The 5,903-nt window shown below is 47.9% G+C and overlaps 1 pseudogene; it reads left to right on the forward strand.

Annotated features, from left to right (window-relative positions):
• Window positions 1–3,081: 3,081 nt before the first annotated feature.
• LOC125523568 lies at window positions 3,082–5,482 on the forward strand (annotated as a pseudogene).
• The last annotated feature ends 421 nt before the right edge of the window (window positions 5,483–5,903 follow it).

Genomic DNA, 5,903 nt, shown 5'->3' on the forward strand with positions numbered 1-5,903 from the left:
AGGCCTCCGTCCGACCGTTCCGGACGGCGTGACTCCCCGTCGTGCCGATCCGCAGACCGCAGGAGCAGTCCGGCCGGCCGCACAAACACGGTACACGGATGAGCGACGAGATGATCAACGAAAGGTTAGTTTATTTTCATTATTAGATAGATTATTAGAATTCTTGTATTGTCCAATTATGTGTGTAGACATAAAGAGAAAGAGAACTCAGTCAATTCATATTTTTTCAAGCCAATTGGTTCAAGCTGTCGGTCATGTGAACATGATGCTAATTCAAAGGATGTGAACATGATTTCTAACTTAATCTTTCAATCTACACTTAATTTTGATGTGTGCCTTAAAAACAACAGAACTAGAAACTAGATAAATAAAAAATCAGAAAATTTTGACTGTCAAATTATGGGTTTGTAGGCATGAAGAGGAAGAGTTTTGTAGAGAACATTTTGTAGCGAATCGAAACTAGTAACGAATTCTGAAGAAATTATACAGTCATGATTTTCAAGATTAATAGATATGCAAATTTATTCATATTGCAGAACCGCAATTATATTTTGAGTGTTTAGACCTCATGATATTTACTATACTATATGCTTACATGATTGTGTCTTATATGATTGTGATCGACTCTTCTAGTTCCGGCTCTTCTAGTTCAAGCCATGCCCCCCCTATCGCCATTTTCTGGCTCCGTCCCTGGCGTAATCGTCATCACTCCTCCCCTAGACGTGTCATCATCATCCCTAAACTCCGAGCAAACGACGCCGACTTCACCGTAGGCGATCGTCGACCCAACCCACGCAAAAGCAAAGCCCCTAGAGGGGAATACATCACCAAGGTGCCGCCATCATTTGATCAAATAGGATCAAGGGTTTCCATCGGAGCTACAATGATCCGCGCGGGAGGGGTGTGGCAACAATACAACTATGCCTCCAAGAAGGTACGACCGCCGCTATCGCTGGTCACCGCCATGACCATGACAGAGACAGGGTTTTCACCCAAAAGCTCCCGACACCACCTCATCCGCACATCATCTCACAACGACACCCACCTTGCACCACCACCGAGCCAGCTCGTAGCCGAAGAATGCCAATGCGGTTGCTATATCCATCTATTTATCATCAACAACCATCTTGCACACTCTAAAAGTCTAGATGAATGATACCCATGGCTCCATGAGAGTTCATGATCTCTATGAGCAAGTTTAAATGCAACAATACCAGCCAAGCTAGCCATGAGATTTCTTTTAGAAGGCTATTCTGATGAATCCGAATTCAAATTGCACAAGGAGGCTCATCAAGATAGATTGTATCTAAGCTATTAACAGGCCGATGCGTGGTCTTTCCCTAGATAGTTTTTTCGGCTATCTTAGGTTGTACTTAGAAGAACCTCCTATAGTTCTAACAAAAACCTCGTATGTTGTTTCGTGCATCTTAATTAACAATTCTATCAATTTGTTTGTATACATATATCAAGATATTATTACATGGATATTGAAGAAAATATGGAACGAAGTTACCTAGAACTGTCACATTTGTCATAGGAAAATATGATCCTATGACATTATTGCTTTGCTTCGTTACTTATTTTCTTGATTTCCAAACATATTTCTTGCAGCTTAATGACACAACTCTAGCCATTTTTCTTTCTGTTAATGTGGAGATATTATTCGATAGATGTTGTGATATGGAACTAAGTTATTTGAAAAGGTCACACTAGCCAACAACATGGAAGTACAATATTCATATCGGCGAGCTAGCATGTATATCAGATTGCTTCCCTCTTTTACTTCAGTTGGTTGAAATTTCAACATTTGGGCCATTTTAAGCTGAGATGCCCCTATACGGAAGAGGGTCTGTCAGTCATTTGGTATAAGGTCACTCGTGCTTGTTAGCAAATAACACTAAGTTTGTCGCAGGGGACTATTGCATAGTCTCGAGTGTTTTATATTTCTCATGGATCGGCCTGTTGTAAATACTTGTTTGTTTGATTGTGTGGGTTAGAGAGCTAGATATGTAAACAAGAACTAATAAGAGTTTCAAAGGATTTATCAGACATATTCTGCTTATTGAGCTTTTTAGTTGTGTTGATAATGTTGAAGTGTTTTCACAAGTGCTTGGTCCTAGCAGACTGCACTGACTGATTAACTTATATATCACTGACTTCATCTTGTAGTGGTCATTCTATTGATATTGACTAAAATATACAACTAGGCAACCACCCAACAGTGAGAAATTAGGAATTCTCATAAAATCATGGCGGAGATTGTGATTCTACTAGCCATTAAAAAGATTGGCATTGCCTTGGCAAATGGAGCTGCAGACCTGGCAAGCACACACTTTACGAAATACGGGACACAACTAATAGAGCTACAAGCCAGCATGGATCGTCTTGTGAGGGGATGGTCAATCGGTCAAACAGTACGCCGCGTAGGCAGAATACGAAGCCAAAACGTACGCGATGTTCACCGGTAATAACTGATGTGACTTTTGTGACTGTATTTCATGTATTTCCAAGTCGAATGACCGAAGTGAAATTTGGGAACAAGTTCAGTGACCTCCCATGAATTTATCTGTGGAGAAAAGACTGACACAGTTGGCTCGCCACAAGTGCTGCTGGTAAATCGGGCCGACAGATCGGCGGCGGAGGGACCGAGGGTGGATGGATCGATCTCGATGAAACATCCGCTGGACTGGAGGACTATAAGCGGTTACGTTATCTGTTTATGGTGACGGGCGGGCAGAATCAACAGAGACCTGTGGTGTAATCTGTTTACGTGGAGTAGTCTTTTACGGCCGAGCCAAACAAACACGAATTTTATTTTACTTTTGCATGGCCAAGCTAACAAACACGATTAACGGGACCAGTTTGCAGCGTAATAATCGGATAACGCGGAAAATTGTCGAACCAAACACGTCAGTTGACTCGCCCGTTCAACTAGTAGGAAATAGACCAGCAAAACCATTTAGATAGAAGCAAAAGAGAATTCAAAGCTATCTAGCTATCGTGGAGAAAAGATACATGTTATCCGACGTATATATATCACATCTTGCGTGGTGGTGATGCCACTAAAACCGAAGCCAAACATCTAGCGAGCAACAATGGCAGCAATTCACCACCTCCTCTCCGTCTCCGTGTACATCATTTGTCTCTGCTACTTGCTGTCGTTGACCAGTACACCTCCGGGTCTGGCCACCGCGCTCTCCTTCAACTTCAACTTCTCCAGCAGCAACTCCGGCGACCTCTGCGACACGGAGCTTAGGTGCAAACGTGACGCGCGCATGGGCTCTGGCGCCATCGACCTAACAAAGAATGAGGTCAAAGCCAACTTGTACAGCGCTGGCCGGGCATCGTATGGTTGCCCGGTGCCGCTCTGGGACAACGCCACCGGCGAGATGGCCAGCTTCTCCTCCAACTTCACGTTCCAGATCAGGCCCCAAAATGAGACGGATGAGAAGTTCCCTGGAGAAAAGTGTGACTTCAACAGCAGCGACGGCATGGATGACGGTATGGCTTTCTTCCTAGTGCGCTACCCGTCCAGGATCCCTCCCAACAGCTACGGCATGAACCTCGCCCTCTTCAACGGCAGCAACAACTTCAACGCCACCGGCGATGACCGCGTAGTCGCGGTGGAATTCGACACCTACTTCAGCCCCATGGACCACAGCAACAACCACGTTGGCATAGATGTCAACTCCATCGACTCCAAGGCCTACACAAACGTGACCAAGCGCCTGGGCTCCGACGATGCCGTCATGACTGTCGAGGTCAGCTATGACAACCGTACGCGTGTTCTGGTCGCCCACCTCCAGATCAGCGGCGACGAGCGGTGGTACACGGTGAGCATGTCCGTGGACATGAAGAAGGAGTTGCCCCAGCAGGTTGCGGTTGGCTTCTCTGGAGCAAGCGGTATCTGCATCGAGCTGCATCAAGTATTGTCTTGGTCGTTTAGCTCCACTCTAGAAGAAGCCGTTGTACTAGCTACCAATTCGCGGCCGCCACGGTGGCTAGTGCCTGTGCTGGTGCCTTCCATAGCAGTAGCTTTTCTTGCGTTGGTCTGCGCCATCGGCATCCTAGTATGTCGGCGACGCATATGGGATTCTGATGATAACGATGACAGAGAACATGAGCAAGCTGAGTTTGAGAGGGGAGCGGGCCCTAGGCGGTACCGCTACCGTGAGCTCGCCGCTGCCACCAAGGGCTTTGCAGAGGAGGAGAAACTCGGGCGAGGGGGCTTCGGCAATGTCTATCGGGGCAGCCTGGCCGACCAAGACGGCCCGGTGGCCATAAAGATGTTCTCCGCCGAATCATCAGCGCAGGGGAGGAAAGAGTTTGAGTCGGAAGTGAAGATCATAAGCCGGCTGAGGCACCGAAACCTTGTGCACTTGTTAGGATGGTCGGATAGCCCTAGAGGGCTGTCGCTCGTCTACCAACTCGTGCCGGAAGGCAGCCTTGACCGACATATACACACCAGCTGAAATTAAGTTCTCAGTTTCATTCCCAAACCGTCACTAGCCAATACAAGATTTTTATATATGGTCATTAATCTGGTTAAATTATAACAGATATAGAATAATCCTTGGCCTGGGATCTGCACTATGCTATCTCCACACGGAGTGTGATCAGTGTGTGTTGCATGACGACATCAGACCCAGCAACATCCTCCTGGACTCATCGCGCAGCACCAAGTTAGGGGATTTCGGGCTGGCAAGGCTTGTGGAGCATGGAGCCGGGCCGCGGACCACACAGATCGTCATGGGCACTGCAGGGTACATAGACCCGGAGTTCATCCGCACACGCCGGCCAACCACCCAATCCGACATCTACAGCTTGGGCATGGTTCTGCTGGAGATTGTGTCCGGCCGGCGGCCGGACATGGACATGGACGCGGAGCAACCAGCCGCAGCAGCTGACAGAGTGTCCATCCCGTTGCTCGAGTGGGTTTGGTACCTGTACGAGAAGAGCGTCATGGTCGAGGCAGTGGACGAAAGGCTAAACGGAGACGAGCAGCTCGGCGACGGCCATGATGGTATGTGGCAGGTGCACCGCGCGCTGGTCGTCGGGCTCCGTGCACGCACCCCGACCCAAGCGCGCGGCCCTCCGTCGTGCAGTTCATGAACGTCCTGCAGTCGAAGGAAGTCACACTGCCGACCCTGTCACGGCCAGGGTCGTCGTTCTATATTTTGCATGGATCACATGGCCACAATGCGTCGTCCTCGTCGGCCAATGTTTGCAGCGATGTGTCTTGGGCCAGCAGTGGCAGATGAACAAACTTACTTTACTGGGCCTGTTACGTGACAAAAGTCTCAACAGTTTACCAGCTGATTGAAGACCCCGGCCATATATATTGTTGTGTAGTTTTGTCTAGGGAAAAGTACATTTTTCGTTCCTAAACTCTATCGAAAATATAGAAATGATCCTTTAACTTCAAAACCAGCAAAACTTAGTCCCTCAATTTTTCAAACTGGATAACTTAGTCCTTTGATTTCATAAAAGTGGTTTTCATGCTGACTTGGCATGGTTTGACCAGTCGTCGCCCGTGTGCGGTTATTTCTTATAAGCACCGGCTGGCACGGGATGCAAAACTTTGCTTCTGCCACCCGTCCTAAGCACCTGTGTAATCCATTTTTAGGAAAAAAATCCGGGTTTTTTCTCTTAAGCACCTACGTAAGCATCTGCCATGTACAGGGCCTAAGTGGGCTAAGCATTTTGTTGACTAGTTGGCACGCGCTGACCTGTGACACAATCACCCCGACGTGCAGCGCCCAAAGTACTCCAAGGTGAAGACGGGGGAGAGCACGACACAGCGGTGTACGGCGCCGGCATCTAAGCGCGCGACATAAAGCACTCAACGCCGGCAGTGACATGGCCGCTTTGAGTTGTCCGACCAGCACCTCATGCGCCCATAT

The sequence above is a fragment of the Triticum urartu genome, chromosome 7 (genome assembly GCF_003073215.2).
Source record: "Triticum urartu cultivar G1812 chromosome 7, Tu2.1, whole genome shotgun sequence".
Lineage (NCBI taxonomy): Eukaryota > Viridiplantae > Streptophyta > Magnoliopsida > Poales > Poaceae > Triticum > Triticum urartu.